This window comes from Mytilus trossulus, chromosome 12 (genome assembly GCF_036588685.1).
Source record: "Mytilus trossulus isolate FHL-02 chromosome 12, PNRI_Mtr1.1.1.hap1, whole genome shotgun sequence".
Taxonomy (NCBI): domain Eukaryota; kingdom Metazoa; phylum Mollusca; class Bivalvia; order Mytilida; family Mytilidae; genus Mytilus; species Mytilus trossulus.
In genome coordinates this window covers 38,550,963-38,578,583 of record NC_086384.1, presented here as the reverse complement: position 1 = coordinate 38,578,583, position 27,621 = coordinate 38,550,963, and the positions used below count along the sequence as shown (strand labels likewise).

Here is a 27,621-nt window from a genome sequence, read left to right as displayed (position 1 = left end):
TTAAAAAGTGGTCAAAATCTTTTGTCAGATGAACCTGAAATTTGGGGCCAAAATCGGTCCTTACCGGACCTACTCCTTTACATTAATTACCTGTTGAAACTCGCAATCGATGGTGAACGAATTCGTTTGAATATGGAATAAAAAATCAGCAATAAGCATAAATCAGAATGATTTATACAGGTCGAGAACTCTAGATTTTCTGACGTCAGAATATATTTGCATTGTAATTTCCAAAACACAAGGCCAATATGGCCTTGTAAAACTGACCAATCGATTCAATAAACTACAATGCATTGTCGGCTACTTCGAGTAAACTACTACTTAAAACACGTGGAATTAGTGGGGATAAAATGAGCAACATTAGTTGTGTTGCTCATTTTATCACAAAATATACTTCAGAGGTTGTTATCGTTCGGCTGCTGTCCTGTTGACATATGTAAAATATTTCCAAATGTTAAAAGTCTCTGGATCATAGTGGGTACCATATTACCTATTTTTTTTCTTTCTAAAACGTGCTTTGTATATAGAAATAAGAAGATGAGGTATGAGTGCCAAATGAGACATCTTTCCAACAAAGACATAATTTAGTAAAGTAAGCTATTAATGACCCAAACAATTACTTGTGTAAAACAATCCAAACAACAACAAAAAACAACAAAAAACGGCCAAATTAAATATATGAAAGGACAAGAAATTTATTCTATCAAAACAAATTATATTGTATAGGAGCCTGTATTTCATTGGTTGTCGTTTGTTTAAGTGTTAAATATTTGTTTTTCGTTCATTTTTTTTTATATAATTAAGGCCGTTAGTTTTCTCGTTTGAATTATTTTACATTGTCATATCGGGATCTTTTATAGCTGACTAGCCGGTTTGGGCTTTGCTCATTGTTGAAGGCCGTACGGTGGTCTATAAATGTTATTTTCTGTGTCATTTTGGTCTGTTGTAGACAGCTGTTTCATAGGCAATCATACCACATCTTCTTGTTTTATTATAGATCCAACGCTGCAATTTTCAAAAAAAACATATCAAATTTTCCATCTTGTCGCACACACATATGGATAAAATCATTACAGCTTATTTCCTAATGCATGTAGAGCAAAACTTGTGTTAGCTTGCTTACTTTGTTTGTATATTGTACAAAATATAAATCATACAAGTTAAACTATGCCTATATATATATTGTTTAAAGATGTTAATGTTATTTTGAAAGCTTATATAAACAACCATACAAACAAAGCAAGCAAGCCAATCAAAGTTTTACTTTGCAGGTATAAGAAATCAGCTGAAATGGTTTTATTCAGTTCGGCAAATGTCCGAGCCTGTTAAAAACGAACAAACTGAAACTACAGTTGCTGACTTCACTACCTTCAAAACAAAAGGAAGTTTGATAGTCCCATATACTGAAATGTTAAACACAAAAAAATACTTATAGATTTTGTTAACACTGCCATGTATGTAAATCTTTCTTCGCCTTTTTTACGAACACAAAATTCAAGGATCTTACATTTGCCTTTATTTATCTAATCGAACATTGCTGTACTCGTGAATAGCAGCACCGGTAGACTTGCTACATGTCCCTTCCTAATTATGTTTTTCTTTTTTTTTCTTTTCATTTTTGCCCCTTTAATAGTCTTACTGCTATAATTAGGAGATTACAATTATACTGACATGTGCAAGAGGAAGGGACTTGTAAAGTTTCTCCAAGGACAATCAATAGGCTGGCACTTATCAGTAAACGTGTAAATTAGTAAGAGAAAAATAATAGAAAGGGAATTGTAGCAAGTCTACAACAACAGCTGTTATCGACGGCTAACTTTATACTAGTAAGTTTGTCTCATGGGTAATTGTGTGTTTTCGCTGTTGTTTCGTTGCTGTCTGGTGGACAAATACATAAAATCTCTGTGCCATCATCAAACATGTTAATGACTATATATCGGGTAATTCAAACTCTTTTTTCTTCGCATAGACACAACTCTTCGTTAATCTGAGCATGGAAGTAATACTTTATATTACGAACTATAAATGAGGATACACAAAATGAAAAACTAAGCGAAATTGTGAATCCCGCACTGCACGAAAAAATGTGTTGTAATTCAGTAAATAACACGTGTTCTTGGTTGATTGTAAACACGTAGTAGTCCATCATGCATTGTGACTCATTTAGCGGATTGGTAAAAAACCTAGGTAAAAATAAATTGCGTCACATGTAAATAAACAATTACATGTGCGAGAACATAAGTATGCTAGTTTATGCATTTCCATTTAAGGTAGTGGTCCCGACCTGTTATAGGTTGAAAACAAAAAATATTAACAAGTTAAATATGTTTTTTCTAAAAATTGTAAAACAAACAAGTTTGAGTCGTTCCACGCGTCGTTGTATACATTAGAAACAAGAAAAGGTTGAAGAGGTAGTATGAATAATTAAATATATTTTTGGTTACTTCTATTTGAATATTCATGAGGAAAAGTGATATCGGGTCAGTGACTGTATATGACATAGAAATATACAGTCAACGCATTTTGACTGCTCAAATAGAACGAGTGCAGTATAAATTCGTATAATAGTCCAAGGTATACTGATTTGTATCACTATACAATAATAGTTATTACGGTGCGGTTGAATTTCCTGTAATCTATTCATCATCAACGCACACAGAGGCGTATTTAGGGGGGGGGGGGGCAGAGGACCAGGCCCTACCCTTTTTGGAAAAATGTGTGTGATTATATAGGGAATCACTTAAGTAGGCCCGGAACGAACCCCCTTTAGGCAGTCAATGGCCCCAAATTTATGAAAATTTCTGCATCCGCCACTGACACGAACTTGATTCAGAAAAAATATTTCTCTGTACATTAACCCCAGTTTCAGGTATAGAGATGTGATAATTTTCTGTGACATGTGCTTTTGACCATTCACAAGAACTTGCGGTCATCCGATGTTCAGTACTTTAGTACTTTGATTTATATATGTTGGGCTGTTCAGAATAGGCAGGAGAACTAAAAAAGGGCAATCAAATTTCGAATAAATTTAAGAAAAAATAACAACGACAAATCCGTGCTAAGGAAGGAAAGCACCATAAAAACAAACAATATAATTGCAACATACACAGTCAGTCATACTTTTACCACCCGATTTTTTTTATATTAATAAAAGGAAAACAGTATTAATGCTAAATCTCGTTTTTTGTGTGTGTCCTATTATAGAATGCAGTTATCTTTTCCTTCAAGATCCAGATCCGCACAGTCAACGTCTACTGTTCTATGTCGAGTTAACAGGAGATGTTACATTAAATAAAAATTCAATCGTCAAGTTCAATGTCAAACATGTTGATGTTGGAGACAATTTCAATACAGGCGACGGTACTTTCATTGCACCTCGGTCTGGAATATACATGTTTTCTTGGACTGTTAACTCGTACAATAGCAAAAATACTCACACAGAGCTAAGGGTAGATAATGTGATTAAGGGCAGACAACTTATGGCTTTAGGATCACCAGATATTAGTACTCTGGCAATAACAAGAAATGTATTAACACATGTTAATGGCGGCGATCATGTCTGGATCCAAACCGGCTCTCGCTATACTGACAACTATGTTGATCAAACTCAGAATGTTGTTTCCTCCTTCATGTGAATCTTTCTTTCTGAAAATTGAGGAAAGTAGATCTGTGTATTATAAATAGATAAACGAGTGCTGTCACCTTGTTTGATACCAACATGTACGCTCTGTATCGACCCGAGTTGAGACATATTTATCAGTCTATAGTATACATTATTGAAAAGATCAAATTATTAGGAATTGAAACTAAAATTGCTTGTTGTGCTTATGCAGATTTATATACATATATACTGTTTATGCTTGTATAGATTTATAAACGTGTTTATTATAACGAAAACAAAACTGATATTCTTTTGTTTCGCTAGCCTATGTCGTAAAAAAGGACAATAAGGGAACAACCATTTGACTTAAAAGGCTGGGAAATAGAATTGCTCGCGGTAAAATTTTACCTCCCAGATTTCGATATCATGTATTAAATATTTGCCAATAGACGTAGAACAGACAACAATATATTTATTAAGATGATCAGGTTGTTATGAATATTTGAAATACCATTAAATGAACTGTACACATTTTTTTGTATTTGTTATGATGTTGCTGATTGAACTTCTCTTTTATTCCCTTAAAAATCACCTTCTGATAGAATATATTTGATTTGTTAACTGAATCTTGTTTGAAACGACCTTCATGCTACTTTACGGTATCCTTTTAAATGACCTTGGACTTCATGCTTCTTTACGGCATCCTGTCAACAAGGAAGTGGGACATTTGATCATTACTAAAAAAATAGCAATTGCCGGAGAAAGAGATTTGCATGTTGTGTTTTGCATGGTTTGAGTCAAAGTCATTTAAGTACAAAATTAAATATTACGTCTAAACTAGGATATTAATAGCAAAATACTTCACAAATGTAACTTAAAACCAGGCATTCAGTATAAGAAATAAATGCTTTCAACTTCAACTTCATTAATCGTCAAAATCCATATTGGATATCTACTAACTAAAGGAGGACTTGTATGCATGTAAGTAGTGAGATATGCACACGCAATCCAATTATGTTTTCAATTGTAGCTCTGGTGATACATATAAGATCAACATGTTTCTATTTTTTAAACGTGATAAATTCCTGAGTTAGAAATTTAGCACCACGGAAATGAAAAATTACTACAAAGATAATTGCATTCGCTTGATTGGGACGACCAATAACGAAAGAGACCTGCATTTACTTGAAATATCAATATATGTAATTGCATACAACAAAATCCTCTGTCCTAAGTTATGGAAGAGTCGAGCGCTTGCAGGCATGTTTAACCCGGCTATGTGTGGGTCTGTCTTAAGTTTGGAGCCTATCTTCTGTTGCCAGGAATGGAAGTGTTCTTGACTGCTACATTTTTTACTTGTTGTTTGTCGCGTCGATCAATTAAGTCAAGCTCTTTTGAACTGATTTTTCTTCACATTTCGTAATTATAAATTGATAATACCCTATTCCTACATATCTACGGGAAGTATTAGTGACCATAACTATGTTTGACCAAACCACGTCATTACTGTGCTTGTCCATACCTCGAAGATTAATTCTGCGGTTGTCGTCGGTGGATGTCTTTCATTTTTTCTTTCCGTTTATTGTTTTGTACATAAATATCGGCTAACATGTATCTACTTTGAAGTAATTTATATGTTGTTATGAAGTGTGGGTAGCCTTAAATAGCTTACTATACAGTATAGTTCTGGCTCATTGTAGAAGATCGTATGTGACCTATAATTTTTTACAACTACGTTGTGTGGCGTCTGGTGAATACCGTTAGTTCACTAATTTGCGCTCACACCTCATTTTATCTTTATAATTTGGTTAAACGTCTTTAGGTAAAGTTTGCCATAGACTGTTGTTACATGTAGCTGTTCATATTTTGTTTATAACCATTTCCATAATTTAAATAATTATTATTTTGCACAAACACTTCGATCGAGGAGATGTGTAACAAATATTTTCAATTTTTATCAATTGCCTATGAATATATGTTAAGTAACTGCAAGCAAATTCCTTATGTTTCTTGACACTCATTATTTAAGTATGGAGCTCCATCCTTCATGGCTAACACAAAACGAAGTTTTTCTTTACGATTGTTTTGTGCATTCGTTACAGTTTTGAAAGCATGCGCATAAGTTTAAAGTCAAAAATGTCTCTTTTTAAGTCATTCACTATACAATTGAAATGTCAGGCGCACCCCCTTGAAAGTCGTGCGATGAGCTTCAATATCGTGTCCACGTTTTTTAAAGCTGGTTGGCATTAGTTTAAAAGGTGGATCAACTTTTTATGGCACTGAAAGGGCTCCTAACATTTTCCTGACTACCACGTCGGAATTCTACGCTGCAAAAGTGAAAGGCATGGTGAAAGGCAGTTTATATTAACTAAACTGGTTTACATTAGTTTGACATCTACCGCAAGCAAAATATATTTCCAAAGGCACTAAAGGGGCTCCGTAAATTTTACCTACTATCACATCGGATTTTTTATTAGTACACTGCATAAGTGAAAAGTATGGTCCAATGCGTGATGAAAAGCAGTATATAATAATTTGAAATCAACATGCCTATATCGCCATGAAATGTTATTAATCAATTTGGTAGCCTGACAAATGGCTATCCATTAAAGTAAAGAAATATAATTGTTATCTGTGTATTGACTTACACATTTGATTTGATGAGACCCCTTTATCAGTTCGACTAGGGTAACGGACTTAATTTTAAAGTGCGTTTTGACAACAATTCAATTTTATTTTCCCTTCAGGATTTGGTAAATTATATATTGAATATCGAATATGAATTTTTTTAAGGCTTTTTGTCTAGTACATTTTGTCGTATAAATATTATGGAAGGACTAATATTATTTACAAAATACAAAGTTTTTTAACGTTTTTGTAAAATCCGTAAAATTAATGTGGTAGCAGGTATCGAAACATCAGCGTATTATTACCGATCTAGATAAAAACAATTATACAAAATGTATAGCCATGTGTTTATATAACATATATTAATTTCAATATATGTTTGTGTTTATTCATTGCTATTTCTGGAAGTTTTGTTTTCTGTTGTTAAGATTTTTTTGTTTGTTTTTTGTTTTGATTATCTTATTTGCTTTATTTTGTTTAATGATAATTCCATCCGAGTGTAAAATAGTCTAAATAAGCTTGTCCGCTTTCAGCAGAAATTATCACATTGAAACAATAATTTTCTTCATTGCTAAAGCTAGAAATAGATAAGAAAAACATAGTCCTGAGTACCTGAAATCAACACCAGTTTTTGGAAGTTTCGTTCTGTCTTTTTTGTAGTATTTTGTGAACTTGTTAACTTGCACGGCATTTGGTCGCTGATGGAGAGTTGTTTCATTGACAATCATACAATCTTTCTTATTTTTATATTGGTTTAATTTTCGTTGACTTCTTCGGGGCTATGGCGATGTCGGTTTATTCAAACTTACGAGTTTGACTACCTAACGATGTTTGTGTCCGCTCTCTTACACAAGTCTGAATAAGAAATAAAAGAAGAAGAACATGTGTTTTCCTAATTACGAGTTACAAATGTAATTTCTACGCATAATTTTGCCAACAACTTTCAGATTTGCTCACTTGTGCATTTGCTCACGTGTCAGAACTGTCTATGTATACCATTTTCCTTGACTTAATGTGATACGGAAAGCTTTGTTGATAAAGTCTATAGTCTATTATGATATCAAACCGTCTATAGATATAATACGTTTTTCTCGAACAATTGCATCTTTATCCATGTTGTCAAAAAAAAATACGCATGTACTATACAAAGACATAGGTATACAATATTGCAACGAAGAATAATTACATTAGATGTATGTTTCATTATAATACGTTATTCTGATTGGCTACAGTTGTAACTGCACATCACATGTTATTCCGTAAGCAATTGCATTAGACAATAAAATGTATCATTCATGATGACAAGAAGTCCCACAATAAAGTGCACAGGTGAATTAAATAAAACTTGATAAAAATCGTGTTTTCATGATCCTAGCTAAAAAATGTAATTATAAGTATTGAATGCTTCTTTTTGTAACTTTATAGGGATGTAAAAGCGTTGACCGTGCGTACATTTTTAGAATGAAGCGCTTCCGCGTTTCATACAAAATGTACTTCGGTCAACGCTTTTACACCACAATTAATTTACAAAATGAAGCATTCAATTCTTAAAATGAACGATATTTTTATCAGTAAGAGTCGTAAATTACATTAACCCGCGAACTTTCTTACCGGTTAAAACAATTCAATCACAGAAACGGAATACTAAAACTCTCAACTGTATTAACAAGGTCCGGTTATTACAACCTAAAACCTTAACTGACAAACAATAATTCAAAAGTATACGAAACAGCGTATAGAGAAAAAGATCCAAAGTTACCAACAGATCAACTCGTAATCTTCAAGACGGTTTCAAAACGACCAACATACATGTTAACAACACAATTAATTAATCACACATAAATGTAAAAGGTGGGATAGACAACTCTAAAAATTGTAACTAAAGTATAAACAACTAAAATGTACTGTCTGACTTTGATGTAATATAATTCAATGTTGTCCACATCTTCCGGGTTACACATTATATAAACGGGAGTTTTTCTAGCTATAGGAACTCAAAGACGGAATGCCAATAGATTTCAACTTAAGTAGCAAAGTCCTGACAGTACCAGATTTAAAACATATACTAAATACCGTTTAGAAGTATATAAAAAAGTATTTATAGAAAAATATTTTTGCCAAACGAATTAATATGTAATTGTCAAGTTGGTTCAATTACGACAAACATACATAGAAACGTAATAGATTACACAGACGGGTTTAAAAATTGTCACTATAGCACATACACTATATTGTCTATATTATATAAATACTAGTAGCTAAAGTTGATTTATATCTCTTTCCAAAGCTGTCCATTTTCTGGGTTAAATAAAACCGGTAGTTTTTCCAGATAGAATATCGCAAAGAATACCAATTACTTTAAACTTGAATAGAAAAGTCCTGCCAGTAACAGTTTTAAAACATAAACTGCCTACTAAATAACATTCATAAGTACATAAGAAAAGGAAAAAGAATCTATCTCCAACAGATTAACGTATTATCGTCTATGTTGTTTCCAATACGACACACATTCTATGATGAGAAAGATTAGATAGCCGGGTTTACAAATTGTCACTTTAGAACATAAACTATATTGTCTTTAGCATGTTAAGTTGATTTATATTTTTTCAAAGCTGTCCATCTTCTGGGTTATATAAAAACGGTAGTTTTTCTAGATAGAATATCTCATCGAAAACCAATTACTTTAAACTTGAATAGAAAGGTCATTGCAGTAACAGTTTTAAAACATAAACTGCCTACTAAACAAGATTCTCACGTATATTAACACAGTATCTGTAGAAAAGGATTTATGTCCGACGGATTAACTTGAATGTTATCATTTAGGTGGTTTTCTATAATACAACCATGCATTCTACATGTAGCAATAAAATTAAATAATCACACAGAAATACAAAAGGTTACATAGACGGATTGACAAATGGTTTTTATAGCTTTTAAAATTTATTGTCGTAGTGCTTTATTCATAGTCCAAATCTTCCGGGTCATAAAAAAACGATATGATTGGTGTATTGATCTGACATCGTCCTTTTCGTATTTTTTTTCGTTACGACGAATATGAGCAAAGTCCTAACCCAAAAAGACATCTTGACTCCGATTATATTTGCACATAATTCATATGTTTTGGTTCAGCTTCTTTCTCATATCTGAACTGAAATAATTTCGAAAGTGAAGCAATTCGACGGTACAGAATCGAATGCTTACGGATGGGTAATACATGTACATTTATATAGTTATACTAGTATCAAACAGTTAATAATACATACATGTGTTTTTTTTTATATACTTAGTATTAATGTTTTGAAGTAATACCACCATTGATTTTCCCCTATTAGTCTTTGTTAGATATGCACTTTTCAAAATATTGTGCAGAATTTATCTGTGTTTCAAATAAAGAAATACTTGGCATGAGTAAAGTTTTATTCTGTCCAGTACTATAGAAAACATTTCACATAACATTTCATTGTATATATAAGAAATTAACCATCACTGGAAGTTAACCAATCAAATTACATCCCTTATTTAACCTGTGTACAGCTTAGTAACCATGTAACCTCAAGTTTATATAGTATTCTATAGAAACCCCAAATAAAATTTAAAAAAATATGGTGCTTTGAAATACTTAAAACATATGTTAATGAAACAGACATGTTTTACTGCAATAAAATGTAGGATTAAATACCTTCAACTGTCAAATTCAAGGGAGTATTTTTTTCGACCTATTTTCGCAAACAACCGGATGTGACTTACCATGATTCGGGGGTATTGCACCTTTTAAAAATGAAATCAAACCTTAAAAAATACTTAAAATTCCCTTATCTGCAGTCATTATCCTCTTATACCTATCAAAATTTGGTGACATATGCAAGCAAGGAGGTGCTGTATAAGTACAGCGAAAACCACACCCTGACTTACTCCCCTTAAATACTGTACACAATTCTATGCATTGTGACCTTATCAACAAATAAGAAATATACATATTCCCGTGTAAAAATACATGTTTCTTGAATAACCACTATCAAGATTACTTTATTGATTTTACATAACGATTCCCTAGAATGATAAAAAAAAGGAATTACCAAAACAAGTAAAAAACTAATCACTTAAAGATAAACCTTGCTTTTGTATTGAAAAGACTTTGTTTTTACCAATTTTATATTTCATAAACTGATACCAAAGCTTTCGACTGGCCTCTACGCATGCAATGCCCTATGTACTGCTACTAGTTTACATATGAAATCGATAAAGCTAAAATATATTAACAGTTTGTGTGTTTATATTAAACTTTCTAAAATCAGTTAATAATGAACACCGCGATTAAACGTATCAACACTATACAAACAAGATCTGTTATATGAATTCACAAAAAAAAAAACCAGATATGTTAACGGGTAAATTAAAATTTTGTGCTCGTTAAGCACATTTTTATTGTTATGTCGAGGCCTTTTTAAACTAACTATACAGTTTTTTTTTTATAAAGCTTATTGTATAAAGTGACATACAAGAAGTTATTGACAATCATGCCACATCTCTTTACTTTTTACATACTGTGTTTTTTTTAAGTGCAATTGAGTTAAGATTAAATTAATCATATCACTTACTGCTTTATAAAAAGGTTTTAACAGTTGAACCCGTATGTTTGCGACCTTATTATATAATAAGTTTGACCCTTAGCTCGCAATGGGTTAGGCTTATGTTTTGTGTGTTCATTTAAGCAAATAAAAAGAATGACAACATTGAAGTTTAAACAGACTAGACACTGGGACGTGCTATTAGGTTTAAGAAATCTGTAAAAAAAAAACATGTTATGTATGTGAAACAATGATTATTTTTTTCTTAATATATGACATGAAATCAAATATACCTAAAAAAAACGTTTTACTTCTCTCAAAATTTAAATTTGTATATATATTCATATTCATAGCTTCAATGTATAGGAAGATGTGGTACGAGTGCAGCAAATGAGATAACTCTTCATCCAAGTCATAATTTATAAAAGGAAACCATTAGAGGTCAAAGTACGGTCTTGAACATGGAGCCTTGGCTCACTTCGAACAGCAAGCTATAAAGGGCCACTAAAAATCAAATGTAAAACCATTCAAAGTTAACAATAAGTCATATGGCAATCGGGATTTTTCGGACATCATCTCAATGTTGAATAGACGGCGTATAGTCAAACAAATGCTCGAAACGCGGATACATTTAAACGATTAATAACTAGTTCATGCATTGCTAATTGATTCTGTTAGACATTTTGATTAGTAATTAATATAAACGTTATAGTATGTTATAAATCAAGTAGGAGAGTTAAGTCAAACTTGTAAACATATCGAGTTGACAGCTAATATCCCTTTAACTGTTTAATATACTTGAAATTATGATGGAGTATATAATGCCTTTTCGGAAGTAAAGTAGGCCAAAATTTAATTACTAGGTTGAAATTTATATACAATATGATTATCTTACAGCATAATCTGGAATAAGGTATAATAGATGGATCAAAGTACTATCAAGTAAAACGTTTGAATTTATTTAGAATTCCCTGACCAGTGCATCAACAAACGTTACATTTTTGAAAAAACAAGCAAGTTTTGTTGACATTTTCCTCTTTATGATAACCTCATGTTGTACTTATAAAGTAAGTATAAGAACACAGTTTTTGACTTGTATTCAATAAAAGAGGGACGAAAGATACCAAAGGGACAGTCCAACTCATAAATCGAAAACAGACTGACAACGCCATGGCTAAAAATGAAAAAGACAAACAGAAAAACAATAGTACACACGAAACAACATAGAAAACTAAAGAATAAACAACAGGAACCCCACCAAAAACTAGGGTGATCTCAAGTGCTCCGGAAGGGTAAGCAGATCCTGCTCCACATGTGGCACCCATCGTGTTGCTTATGTAATTACAAATCCGGTAAATAGTCTAATTCGGTAGGTCACATTCATGAAAGGGGATTGTAGTTACGACGTAAGGAACATATCCGATATCATTTGTGAAACGGTTAGTCCATAACGGTCAACCAACTCGTGATGGCGTCCGTAAAATTTACGAAGGGATGATTTCAACTTCACCATTTGGAACTCTTGGTTTAATAGCTTCCTTGTGAGCAGTAACCCTCTATCAAGAAAATCATGATAGGAAATGCCAGCACGGGAATATCGTATCAATTGGGAGCTATATACCCCGTATGCAGGTGCTGCTGGAATGTTGCTACTTAAAAATGGAAAGTTCACAATTGGAAAGCTGAAATTATCTCTTTTGTCGTAAAGTTTTGTCTTCAACCGACCCTCATTGTCAATTTCTAGATGTAAGTCAAGATATGAAGCCGACTTAACTGTATCTGTAGTATCGTTTATCTCCAATTCGATGGGTACCAAATTTTGAATTGTTTAGTGAAAGAACGTCATCTATATAGCGGAAAGTAGAGTTAAAGGATATTGCTAACTTCTTATCCTTCTTCCAAAGAAGTTCCTGCATGAAGTCAGCCTCATAATAATAAAGACACAAGTCGGCAAGTAGAGGGCCAAAGTTTGTTCCCATTGGGATGCCGACAGTCTGTTGAAAAAACACGTCCTCCAATTAACTTTCACTTGCGATGCAAACTTTAAAGTAAGGTAAGGGCATTATGACTACTATTTCATCAAATGTACGTACATTTGTACCAGAACATATATGAAATGATTTTCTCGTCACGTCCTTTTTTTGTCCGCCTTTTTGACACTGTTCGTACTTAGCTATAGTTACTAATATTTAGCAATTATACTTAGTTTCTTTAATTCTTACATCTCTTATGCAATTGTTGACCAAAGATGAGTTTTTAAAGAATATTTTCTTTTATAAAATACATAACATTAAGTAAATCAAATAAATAACGAACTCCAAGGAAAATTCAAAATGGAAAGTCCATAACCAAATAAATGGCAAAATCAAAATCTCAAACACATCAAACTAATAGAATGGATAATAACTGACATATTCCTCACTTTCTACATACATTTTCCTGGGTTTAAGGCTAACTGTTTCTTCAATATTTCAGACAGACATTAATGCACGTGAACATATATGACACACTATCGTGTCATGTTTTCGTAAGCAATATATAACTTATGCATTTGCGTAACAAAAATGTCTTGTTATAACTCTCGCAGACCTATACAAGTATTGTTTGGTGTTGTTGGCGCGCTTGTCTAAATCGTGTCAAACCATATCTTCCATTTATTTAGCCAAATAATATCAACGAAACTAAACCATCAACATACATTTTTAAAAAGGTCAACATAACGTAGTTTATCAAATTATAAGTGTCTCTATCAACCTATTAATCGACCACAGGATTGACAAGTGCATTAATTCTTAAAATTTCGTTTTATCTGGTTCATATTTTGTGTCTCATAGCAAATCAATATTGAATTCAAAAGTAGTTAACATAACACAACAAATTCTTTTTCTTGGCAGGCCGATGAACAAAACGTACCAATTGTTTGAATCTTTAAATTGCTTGTGCTTTTTTACAGGTTTTGAGTATATTTATGGTTTTCGTTGTAAATTCATCCGTACTCAGTCGAATAAACGGGAAATTACTTATCTCTCCGTTTTGAAGTAAGCATTGGTTCATTTTTTAAACATTTGATATAGAACTATTCACTATCACATTGCGTTAGGATATTACATTTGTCAGCCGTTCTTTCAACACATCTGATTGTTTTTGCCTGATTAGAATTTCAGTATATATAATATATTAATATAGCAAATGCGCGCTAGATATGACAAATTTTCGTTAGTGCAAATAGACTCTTCTCCATATTTGAAATATTGTCTAATTTTCTTATCGCAAGGAGAAATCAAAACCCAACCAAACATTACGAGTTATACCGTTTTGTATCATTGCATCTCTTTGCGAGTTATTTGTCGCCTAAACATCTTGATACTCTTCGACATCATTAGCCATTTTAGCTGTCACAAAATGTAAGAAAATTCGAAAACAAACAAATCTTATTTGAAGTCTTTGAAAACATACGTACAGTCGTTTTTCTAAAAAAGATTAAGACATCTCATTGTTTACAATAAAATATTGTTAAGTTTACCAATTCACTTGACCTTTTGAAAGATCCCTCAAGTTGAATTCTTGGGAATCTAGGAGAAAACTTCGTACGTTCGTTTTATCTAAGGACTATACATTGATTTTTAGATATAGAAATCAAATGTCATATTCGTCCTGATTTCGAAATACTTTTTCTGTATTAAGATAGTAAGTATGCCAAACACATCACATCTTCGTTTTATATATACATGTAAAGAATGAACATAATATATATTTGTAAGCTAAAGTAGCATTTAGAGCTATTTTGTAGGTAGATTAGGCGTCTTACAGTATAAAACACGTACGTTCTCGAATGCAGTTCACGGCCAAAAGTATTTGTCACATACATTTATTTCCTATAAATGCCATAAAAACACATTTTTTTCATTACATTAGTGTGTGGTAACTTCTAACACTACAAACTTCTCAGAGTCTGAATTGACCAGTTTTTGTGCTCGACCAGTAAAATCGAGCACACATTTTACTCGACTAGTCTCGACATTGTCTCGACTGGACTTAACTGTACTTAAGTGTACTCGACTAGGTCTCGACTTTACTTAATAAGTCTGAAATGGTCTTACCAAGGCTCGACCTGTCTCGACCTGTCTTGACTAGTCTCGACTCAGTCTGAACCAGTCTCGACCTGTCTCGACTAGTCTTGACCTTCAAATTTAGTTTTGACTGGTATAAAGAAGCCCATCTAACTAAATTAAATATTAATCTTACAAAATTCAAGCTAATTAGGTAGTTTGATTACTGGCTGTGAAATAAAAAAAAAAATTTTTTACAATAGGTAAAAATAAAAATTATTATATAAATTCAGATAGGCATCTTTAAATTTTCTAATAACTTTTTCAAATCAACTTGGATTTTCATCAAACTATGCACTTATCTAAGATATATATCAAGCTTACTGAATCCCATTTCATTTACTTTTTTGTTGTTTAGCTATGAAATTTAAGAATTAAAGTCATCTTGGTAAAAAAAGCTAGGATTTGCAATTTCGGACAAAATAGAGATAGGCATCTTTAATTTTTTTAATAACTTTTTCAAAATCACTTGGATTTTCATCAAACTATGCAGCTATCTTAAATATAAATCAAGCTTACTGAATCTCATTTCATTTCCTTTTTTGTTGTATTGCTGTAAAATTTAAGAATTAAAGTCATCTCGGTAAAAAAAAGCTAGGATGTGCAATTCAGACAAAATAGAGATAGGCATCTTTAATTTTTTTTATAACTTTTCCAAATCAACTTGGATTTTCATCAAACTATGCAGCTATCTTAGATATATATCAAGCTTACTGAATCCCATTTCATTTATTTTTTTGTTGTATAGCTATGAAATTTAAGAATTAAAGTCATCTCGGTAAAAAAAAGCTAGGATTTGCAATTCAGACAAAATAGAGATAGGCATCTTTAATTTTTTTAATAACTTTTTCAAATCAACTTGGATTTTCATCAAACTATGCAGCTATCTTAGATATATATCAAGCTTACTGAATCCCATTTCATTTACTTTTTTATTGTATTGCTGTAAAATTTAAGAATTAAAATAAAGTTGGTATAAAAGCTAGGATTTGCAATTTCGGACAAAATAGAGGTTCACTTTAAATTTTCTTATAACTTTTTCAAAATCACTTGGATTTTCATCAACCTATGCAGCTATCTTAGATATATATCAAGCTTACTGAATCTTATTTCATTTACTTTTTTATGGTATTGCTGTAAAATTTAAGAATTAAAGAAATGTTGGTAAAAAAAGCTAGGATTTGCAATTCGGACAAAATAGAGATAGTACACTTTAAATTTTCTAATAACTTTTTCAAATCAACTTGGATTTTCATCAAACTAAGCAGCTCTCTTAGATATATATCAAGCTTACTGAATCTCAGGTTATTTTGTTTTTTGTTGAATTGCTGTCAAATTTAAGAATTTAATTAATCTAGGTCAAGAAAGCTAGAATTTGCAGTTCAAACAAAATAAAGATATATAGTACACTTTAATTTTATTTAATATTTTTTTCAAGTCAACTTGGATTTATTCAAACTATATAGCTACCTTGGTGATGTATCAGTCTTACTGAAACGTAGGTTGTTATTTAGTTTGGTGTATATCTGTCAAATTTAAGAATTTAATTAGTCTACATGTAGGTCAAAAAGCTACAATATTAGATATATATCTTTCCTCATAATTTTGGGAAAAGTATATATAAATAAGTTATATAATTCCTTTAATGTTTTATTTTGATGTATATATCCTATAAATTAAATCAAAAAGCAAAGAAAAATTAAATAAATTATTCAAATAGTTCTTCTGATTTGTGGTGATTTATAAGGCAATACCTTCTGCTTGGGGCAAACTTATTAAAAAGATCACATCTACCAGAGAGTTTTAAATTCTAAATAACATTTATTCAAAGTTACAACATCCTGTTAAATCTAAATCGCAAGGCTTTTTTAATTCTCTTGATAAGTAATACACGAGTTTAAGAAAAGTAGGGCTTTCTTTTTACCTGTAAAACTCAGGTGTACTGATGTAATTAAATCATGTATAGTGTCATGTCATTAAATTTGACAAAAACTTTTTTAAGATTTGATTAAAATAAATTTTTACTGTAACTTTGGAACACATTTCTTTTTTTAAACGGTTTTCAAGGATTGTTATGAAAGTTCATGATATTAATTTTTTGTTTTACTACAAAAAAGGGGTTTATTTTGTTTAAGCTGATTTGAAAAAGATATGAAATCTTAAAAAAGACACCTTTTCTTGGTTAAAACAAATATTTAATATTTTTATTTAAAGAAAGATATATTTCTAATATCAAAGCTTTTTGACCAACATGTAGATTAATTAAATTCTTAAATTTGACAGAAATACACCTAACTAAAAAGCAACTTATGGTTTAGTAAGATATTTAGCAAGAATATTGCAAAGATAGTTATAAAGTTTGATGAAAATCTAAGTTGATTTCAAAAAGTTATGAACAAATTAAAGTGTACTATCTGTATTTTGTCAAAAACTGCAAATCCTAGCTTTTTTACCTAGAATCAGTGATTCTTAAATTTTACAGCAATACAACTAAAATCTAAATAAACCTGGATTCAAGAAGCTTGATATGTATCTAAAATAGCTGCCTAGTTTGTTCAAAATCCAAGTTGATTTGAAAAAGTTACTAAAAAAATTAAAGTGTACTATCTCTATTTTGTCCGAATTGCAAATTCTAGCTTTTTTTACCAACATTACTTTAATTCTTAAATTTTACAACAGTACAACAAAAAAGTAAATGAAATGGGATTCAGTAAGCTTGATATACATCTAAGATAGCTGCATAGTTTGATGACAATCCAAGTTGATTTGAAAAAGTTATTAAAAAAATTAAAGATGCCTATCTCTATTTTGTCTAAATCGCAAATCCTAGCTTTTTTTTACCGAGATGATATTAATTCTAAAATTTTACAGCAATACAACAAAAAGTAAATGAAATAGGATTCAGTAAGCTTGATATATATCTAAGATAGCTGCATAGTTTGATGAAAATCCAAGTTGATTTGAAAAAGAAGTTAATAAAATTAAAGATGCCTATCTCTTTTATGACTGAATTGCAAATCCTAGCTTTTTTTACTGAGATGACTTTAATTCTTAAATTTTACAGCAATACAACAAAAAAGTAAATGAAATGGGATTCAGTAAGCTTGATATATATTTAAGATAGCTGCATAGTTTGATGAAAATCCAAGTGATTTTGAAAAAGTTATTAAAAAAATTAAAGATGCCTATCGCTATTTTGTCCGAAATTGCAAATCCTAGCTTTTTTTACCAAGATGACTTTAATTCTTAAATTTCATAGCTATACAACAAAAAAGTAAATGAAATGGGATTCAGTAAGCTTGATATATATCTTAGATAAGTGCATAGTTTGATGAAAATCCAAGTTGATTTGAAAAAGTTATTAGAAAATTTAAAGATGCCTATCTGAATTTATATAATAATTTTTATTTTTACCTATTGTAAAAAATATTTTTTTTATTTCACAGCCAGTAATCAAACTACCTAATTAGCTTGAATTTTGTAAGATTAATATTTAATTTAGTTAGATGGGCTTCTTTATACCAGTCAAAACTAAATTTGAAGGTCAAGACTAGTCGAGACAGGTCGAGACTGGTTCAGACTGAGTCGAGACTAGTCGAGACAGGTCGAGACAGGTCGAGACTGGTTCAGACTGAGTCGAGACTAGTCAAGACAGGTCGAGACAGGTCGAGCCTTGGTCAAGACCATTTCATACTAATTAAGTAAAGTCGAGACCTTGTCGAGTACACTTAAGTACAGTTAAGTCCAGTCGAGACAATGTCGAGACTAGTCGAGTAAAATGTGTGCTCGATTTTACTGGTCGAGCACAAAAACTGGTCAATTCAGACTCTGAGCAGTTTGTAGTGTAATGGGCCAATAAAGATAGCATTTTAACAATTTTTGTTTGTGTATATTTAACAGGGTCGGGGTAGTTATGACGCGTTTGTATTTTGAGTTGATATAAACGGAAGTTTCATTTTTGATCAGTAATCTGATTTATATTTTAACAAAATTTAATTGTAGAATATTAAATTATTATACATGTTCACGTCAGAGGGAAAAAAATCAACCGACAAAACATACATGTCTTGAAAAAGCACATGTACTTCAAACAATTCTGCGTCGTGCAATACTTTTTTTTTTAATCCAACCAATCAAGCCTAACAAACAATTCATTGTAAAACGTAGATTTATTTTTGCGTATTGCAGTGCGTTTGTTTATTTACATTGGCAAGATGTATGTATAAAGTGAGTGTTGAGATCCCTCAAAACAAGTTTAACCTTTTAAAATGTTTGTACCTTTCACAAGTTTGGAGACTCTTGCCTTTGTTAGTGCGTATGTTTTTAAAATTTTGCTTCGTTTATATATTTTTCTTATATAGTGTAATGTCCATTGTTGCTGAACTAGTACACAGTTTTGTTAATGGGCCAACTGAAGATGGACTCCAGGAATTTCTAGCTATATTGAAGACCCCTTTATGATATTGGACCGTTTTTGTTGGGTTTTTTTGTCGCGTATTGTTGCTTTGACACATTGCCTATTTACTTTTCAATCTTCTCAACGCTATGCATGTTACCTTTATTTGAATATTCCTAAAAGGGTGTGTTTATACTTTGTTTATTTATATGACCAGGGATACATACATTAATCTACGATTATAGTTAATTTTGTCTCCTTTAAAGTTGGCCTTTGAAACTTTCACGAGGACAACATAATCCAAAGTGACGATACAAAAATAGTGTTGTTTGAGAAATATATTGAGTTATACCTTGAAAAATTTGTTTTTTGTTTTTTTGTTGTTGTTTTTTTTAAGTGAAACGCTTTTTAATAGGATTGACACTGCAATAGCTAAACGGTCAATTTGGTCTCGTTTTCTCGTCTTTCATAAACATGCAATGTTGTCTCATTGGCATTCATACCACATCTTCTTATATTTATTATTTATTAAGTGCAACGCTCTAAGTATTTATTTTTTTACACTGAAAGTGTACACATATAAAGTGATTGATTAGGTATGGTGCTTTGTAAATAAATCGATATATAATGTAAAGGTCAAATCATCGAACACTCAAAAACACAAGTTAGTAGAAACCATACCTCCTACTAAGTAAATATATGTTTAACATCTTAGCGTATCACTCTACAAAAATATCGGAAGTTTTTCTAAGAAAATGAACTATGTCAGAATTGGTAACAGCTTGTTTTTAATTTCTAAATTTACTTTTTGAAAGTATTTATTGGTTGGAAAGTGGTATAGTTTTCAAGTTTTGTTTCTGGTTTTGCCTTTTTTTTTGGTATTGTTTTTACAGAAGCATCTAAATAGTTCTATATGTAAAACCAATATGAGTTCCAATTACAGCGGGAAATCCCATTTTTATCAATTCATTTCAATTATTCAACCTAGACTAGTCCCCCTTGTTTGATACATACATGTACGATCGACCAGATGTGAGGCATAATTATCAGTTTATTATTTGACCCATGTGTTTACATCCGTTGTAACTTTTAAAGGGTATATGTACAATAAATTATTCTAAATGAATATATAAATGCTTTAACACGATTATATACAAAATGTATATAACACCGTCAGAAACATACACCTAAATCTTATACATGTTATATCCTGATGTTTATATGTTTAAAAGGTGGGAATTATACAATTTTAAGTGTATTTTTGTACTTTAATTATATAGCGTTTAATTATCACCTTCGTTTATCTGATGATATTTCGAAATGTTTAAATAAAAACTCATGACTATATAAGAGGGTCTAGATTAGGGGCTCCTTATTTTGTTACTTTTATAATTTGGAAGACCATTCTTTATTAAGATTTATAACGACCCTTTATACTCTCTAATTTCTATATTACAGAACCTTTTATTATTTTTGTTCTTTTTTCTATACCAAATACCAAACAAGGACTCTTCTACATGTTCTGCAAATTCTTATAAAACTTCCAAAGATATAGGCGTAAATATTGGGTAAATAAGATAAAACTAAGCCAGTCATATTATGTAAATTGCAGGATTCATATTTAGAATATTATAAAAAAATATGTAATTGCTATTAATTTTTTTTTGTCTACCACAAAGAGTTTTGTTTATTTTAAACAATATTATTTTCTTTAACTGCTAGTACTGTTTGCATGTACGCATAATTCATCTCTTAGATGCATGGTAAACCTTTTATTAAATATGCAAATAAGAATTTAAAATTTAGGTGCTTTCCTTAGCAGTAGTACTATATTCTTTAGTTTGGAGTTTTAATATCTAAACAGGAAAAATATATTTCTGCTCTGGTAATCTTCAAGGATAATGCTAACCGTGCATACAATTTATGGTGATCAGATTGGTCAAATGTGGCTAGATTTTTATAAGAGAAAAACAAATTCGTTGATCATGCAGTATACGCTGTGAATTCTAAATTGTGAGTAAGATCCATGTACCTTTAACAAAATCTCAACCATCTCTAACCACAGCTTTACCCGATTATACAATCATGATACAAATTCGTGTTTTGCATACATCTAAAACATATGCACTTCAATTTAAGCTAATGGGATCACCATTTTATGGTAAACTATACACCTCAAACCCAAATTTTCACCAAATATATAGAATAAAGATGGGCACACAGACCGGAAATATAATATTCCCTTCTATGGTAGGCGAGACATACGTGTAACATGGAAAAAATCAAATGTGTTCTGAACTTCAACTTTTGATAAGATGCCACATCAAGTTTTATGAAAGTCCTTATTTTGATAAGGAGCTCCATTCTTCATTTCTAACAGAAAACGAATATTTTCCTTTGCGATAATTTTGTGCATTTATGTGCGCCTGTTTTAAAAACCTGCGTACAAGTTATAAAGTTGTATCTGTCTCTTTTTGAGTCATGCGCTTTAATTTCCAAATGTCATCCACCCCCTTTGAAAGTCGTGCTGTAAGCGTTTCAATATAACGTCCGCATTTTTTTAAATGTTTGCCATCAATTTAAATGATCCGCCATTTTTCATGGCCCTGAAGGAGCTCCGTACATTTTCTCTACTACCACATCGGAACTTTAGTCATTACGCTGAATAAGTAAAAAGTATGGTGAAAGGCAGTATATGATAATTTCACATCAGCATGCCTGTATCACCATGAAATGTTATTAATCAATTTGGTAGCCTGACATTATGGCTATCTATTAAAGTAAATAAATAAATATATAATTGTTATCTGTGTATTGACTTACATATTTGATTTGATGAGACCCCTTTATCAGTTCGGCTAGGGTATCGGACTTAATTTTAAAGTACGTTTTGACAACAATTTGATTTCATTTTCCCTTTAGGATTTGGTAAGTTATATATTGAATATACTGAATTATTAATTTTAAGGCTATTTGTCTATTACTTTTTGTCGTATAAATATAATGAGAGAACTAACATTAATTCTCAAGTATATAGTTTTTTAACGTTTTTATAAAATCTATGAAATTAATGTGGTAGCAGATATCAATACATCTGCGTATTATTAACGGGACAAAAACAATACACAAAATGTATTTACATGTGTATAAAAAACATATTAATTTCAATATATGTTTGTATTTATTCATTGCTATTTCTGGAAGTTTTGTTTTCTATTTTGTTTTGTTAAGTTTAATTTTGTTTCGTTTTGTGTTGATTACATGTATCTTATTTGTGTTCTTTTGTTTAATGATAACCATCCGAGTTTTAGATAGTAGAATTAAGCTTGACCGCTTTCATCAGAAATGATCACATTGAAACAATGATTTTCTTCACTGCTAAAGCTGGAAATAAATAAGAGAAACATAGGAGTACCTGAAATCAACACTAAAGTTTTGGAAGTTTTGATCTGTCTTTTGTGTAGTATTTTGTGAACTTGTTAACTTGTACGGCATTTGGTTGCTGATGGAGAGTTGTTCCATTGACAAACACACCTTTTTTCTTATTTTTCTATTGGTTGTATTTTCGTTGACTTCTTCGGGGCTATGGCGATGTCAGTTTATTCAGACTTACGAGTTTGACTACCTAACGATGTATGTGAAAGAGAAGGAACATGTGTTTTCCTAGTTAAGAGTAAAACATGTAATATCTACGCATATTTTTGCCAACAACTTTCTGATTTGCTCATTTTCGTGTCTAAACTGACTGTGTATACCATTTCCCTTGAATTAGTGTGATACGGAAATTTGGTGATGAAGTCTATAGTCTGTTATGATATCAAACCGTTTATAGATATAATACGTTTTTTTTTCTCGAAAACATTGCATCTTTATTCATGTTATTAAAAAAATACGCATGTACTATACATAGAAATCAGTTTACAATATTGCAACGAAGAATTAACGATTTTTTTTATCACTAACAGTCGTAAATCACATTAAAAAATGTTAAAATAATCTGACGGAACAAGCCCCTCCTCCCGCCCCCTTTGTTTTGGAAGTTAAATGGTTGCTCTCCTCAGAATGATTTATCTGTAGGGTAATTCTATTTTTTATTTCGACTCCTTCACGTTCTTCCTCGTTATCAATAACTAACTCAACCATGTTACATGATGTGATACAACTCTTACAGGCACATATTGACAAGTATTGTTCAGTGTTGTCAAATTGCTGTATCAATCGTATTAACCAATATCGTTTATTATATCAACAAAACTAATCCACCAACAGACATTAAAAGGTCAACATAAGATAGTTTATCAATTGAAAAGTGACGTATATCAATCTCTTAATCGACCGCAGTATTGACAAGTGTTTAATATATTCTTTTTAATCTGGTTCATGTTTTGTGTCTTATACAATGTTATAGCAATTTACTATTAAAAGTACTTATTAATAATATTGCATCACTTACAAGACGATGATTATTTTCCTCGGCAGGCTAAAGACCAAAACGTATTTTTTTGGGATTCAAGGAAACTTTTATGAGTTTATTTACTACCACTGGGTCGATGCCACTGCTGGTGGTGATTTATTTCCCCCAGGGTATCACAAGCCCAGTAGTCAGCACTTATGTGCTGACATGAATTATCATTGATATGGTTAAATTTATAAATTACCTGCTTACAAAGTTTAGATTTTTTTAAATACTAGTACTAAGGCTTTTCTACCTCAGGCATATATCATCTTAGCTGTATTTAACAAAAACTTTTAGGATATTTGGTCCTCAATGCTCTTCAACTTCGTATTATATTTGGCGTTTTAAACATTTTTGGATTAGAGCGTCACTGATTAGTCTTTGTTAGACGAAACGCTCGACTGGCGTATATACTAAATTAAGTTCTTGTTTCTATGATGAGTTTATTTGCATGCAAGCATGCACATTGACTGTTTTCTATATTTGAGATATAGTCTTATGTTCAGGTCACTTTGAGAAACCAAGACTCTACCAAGACAAACAAATCGTGTTCAATGGACATGGTAAAGTATCCTTATTTTCAATTTTATTACGTCATGTGTTGCCTCCTAAACATATTATTACTTTTTGACATCATTAGCTAATATATTAGCTGTTACAAAGTGTAGGAAAATTCGAAAACAAATAAATTCAAATAGAAGTTTTTGAAAACTAACCGGTCGTTTATCTAAAATGATTAAGAAATCTCATTGTTTATAATAAAAGATTGTTAAGTTTACCAGTTCTCTTGACCTTTTATAAGACCAGTCAATGTTGAATTCTTGGGAATCTAGGAGAAAACTGTGTACATTCGTTTTATCTATACACCGTACATTGATTTTAAAATATAGAAATCAAATGTAAAATTCGCCATAATTTCGAAATACTTTTCTGTATTAGGGCATGATATAGTAAGTAGGCCAATTACACCTCATCTCCTTTTCATATATATTATGTATATATATGAACTGAAGATGCGTTTAAAGCTTTTTAAACTGGATTGACTTTTGACACTGAAATAGGTAATAGGTCAATTTGGTCTTGTTTTTTTTTCCTTCTAGTATATATAGTCATTAACATATATATGATATGATTTATCTTAATTGAACAACAGTTTGCTTCGAAATTATCATAACAGATTGTAAGATTGATTGTGTAGTACATTATTTTGTCATGTCTAAAGATAAATATTTAAAAGTGCAACCTACAACAATATTGACTTTTGACACTAAAAGTGTATACAGTAATGATATATTGATTGATCATGTATGATTATGTGATAAAAAATCAATTGGTAAAACACTCAAAAACAAGTATTAAACTTAAAAAAAACATAACTGAACCCCTCATTGAAATTAAATGGTGGTTCTCTAAGGAGTTGTACTAAACAATGTACACTGTCATAATGAAAGTTAGTCCTAAATTTTTATTTTTTTGAAATGTATATATTGGATTGATAGTGATGTACTTTTCCCTTTTTTATTGTTCTGTAGAAACATCTTAATATTGTCATTTATACAACCAATAGGAGTTCCAACTACCGCAGGAAACTCCACTCTTATTACCTCATTTCACTTATTTAACATAGATTGCTGTCCCCCCTGGCTTGATACTAACGAGACATAGTTATCTTATCATTATTTAACTCGTGTGTTAAAAGCCGTTGTAACTTTTAAAAGGGTACAATAAATACTTCTAAATAAATGCATGTTCATAAATATCTTTACATGAGTAAATAGGTATAATAACACCGTCAGAAAAAAAACCACCTAAATCTTATATCCTGTTGTTTATATGATTAAAAGGTGGGATTTATACAACTTTACGTTTATTATGTGTACTTAAATAAATAGTGTATTTATCAGTTTGATTTATCAGGAATGATATTGCGAAAGGTTTATCCAAACACCATTCCTTAAAGGGGCATCAACTGTCAAATTTATGTTCACCGATTTGACTCAAATATTCATATTTAAATTATAAAATACTAAAACGTGTATCCAAATTATAAAAAGACTAAAATAAACAGTAATAAGCATTGGCTTGACTATACATATCAGCTAATTATATATCGAGTTGAACCCCGAACACTACAGACGTTCATGATTCAGGATAAATGTACATGACACAATTTTCACAAGAGAAACATTACAAACAAGAGGGAAATGTGTTAAGGAAGTGTTTGTAAAGAAATACGACTTCAACAGTAGCTTGAAATATGACCAAATATTCAAACCGTACTTCGTGAAAGTGTTATAATTCTTTAAAAGGACAGCAGTAAGAGATAAGAGCAAAGACTGGAAGACTTGCAGTCTGAAAAATGTGTCCAGTTTATGTGAAATGTCTTCCCGTGCACCTAGAACTCATAAATGAAATATCAAGTCAATCTTCATTTTCGTAAAGTTTGAACTGAAACAAAGGTTAAACAAAATGGAAGTTAAATTTAAGAAAAGAAAGATTAAAGTACAACCTAGTTATTTTTCTTTAACAAGTTATAATACATGCAATGATAATTAAGCTCCTAAGGATACTGGCGTAGATATTGAGTAAATAAGACACATCCAAACCAGTCATTTTATGTAAAGTGCAGGTTTGATATTTAGAACATTATAAAAAATATTTAATTGCTATTAATTTAAATATCTTTGGTTTACCACAGAGTGTTTTGTTTATTTTAAATAATATTGTTTCCTTTAACTACTCGTGCTGTTTGCATGCACGCATAATGCATATCTCAGTTGCATGGTAAACCTTTTATTAGATATGCAAATAAGTGAATTAAATTGAAGTGATTTCATTAGCAGTAGTCATGTGTTCTTCGAATTGAAGTTTAAATATTTAAACATGAAGAATATTTCTGCTCTGGTAATCTTCAAAATTATGCTTACCGTGCATCAGATAGGTCAAATGTGGTTAATTTTTTTTAACATAAATACAAAGTCGTCACTCATGCAGTATATGCAACGAATCATAAATTCTAATTAAGATACTTGTACCTTTAACAAAAAATCAAACAGCTTAAGCTGATTACGCAATCACGAAATATGTATACAAATATGTATATGGCATACATTTAAGTCATATTAACTACAATTTAAGTTAATGTGATCATTGCGTCACGGTAAACTATTCACATAAAAATCAAACTGTCACCTTTAGAATGAGAAAAGACGGACACACGGACCGGACACATGATATTTCCTACTATCGAGACATACGTTTACCATGGGAAAAATCAGTTGCATGTGTTATGACCTACCACACAACTTTTGATAAACTACCACTTTAAGATTCATGACACTCGTTATTTTAATATGGAGCTCCATTCTTCAGTGCTCAAACAAAACGAATGTTTTCCTTTGCAATAGTTTTGTGCATTCATGTGCGCCTGTTTTTAAAATGTTTCATAAAAGTCATACTTTTGAAAGGTCATACGCACCAGTTTGAGTGTCGTTTGAAATAAACTCATCATAGATACCAGGACTAAATTTAGTAAATACGCCAGACGCGCGTTTCGTCTACATAAGACTCATCAGTGACGCTCGAATCCAAAAACCTTAAAAAGCCAAATAAATTACGAAGTTGAAGAGCATTGAGGACCAAAATTCCTAAAAGTTTTGCCAAATACAGCTAAGATAATCTATGCCTGATGTAGAAAAGCCTTAGTATTTCAAAAAATTCAAAAAATTGTAAACAGTAAATTTGTAATATAACCATATCAATGACAATTCATTGAAGTCGTTCCTGTCTTTTCTTTTAAGTCAGGTGCTATAATTTGAAAGGTCATGCACACCCGTTTGCGAAGAGTTTCAACATCGCGTCGA

At 31.2% G+C, this 27,621-nt stretch overlaps 1 protein-coding gene across 4 annotated transcripts in view; it reads left to right on the top strand.

The window, feature by feature from the left end:
* The first annotated feature begins 6,270 nt into the window (after positions 1-6,270).
* Positions 6,271-27,621, top strand: part of LOC134692032 (uncharacterized) — a 61,998-nt gene continuing 40,647 nt past the window's right edge. The window contains exon 1 of one of the 4 annotated variants that reach the window (XM_063552379.1): positions 6,271-6,354. The gene's annotated coding sequence lies outside the window, so the exon portion shown is untranslated. Of the gene's footprint in view, positions 6,355-22,120; positions 22,231-27,621 lie in introns of those variants that run through there. The other 3 variants (XM_063552386.1, XM_063552378.1, XM_063552384.1) reach the window with 3 other exon arrangements.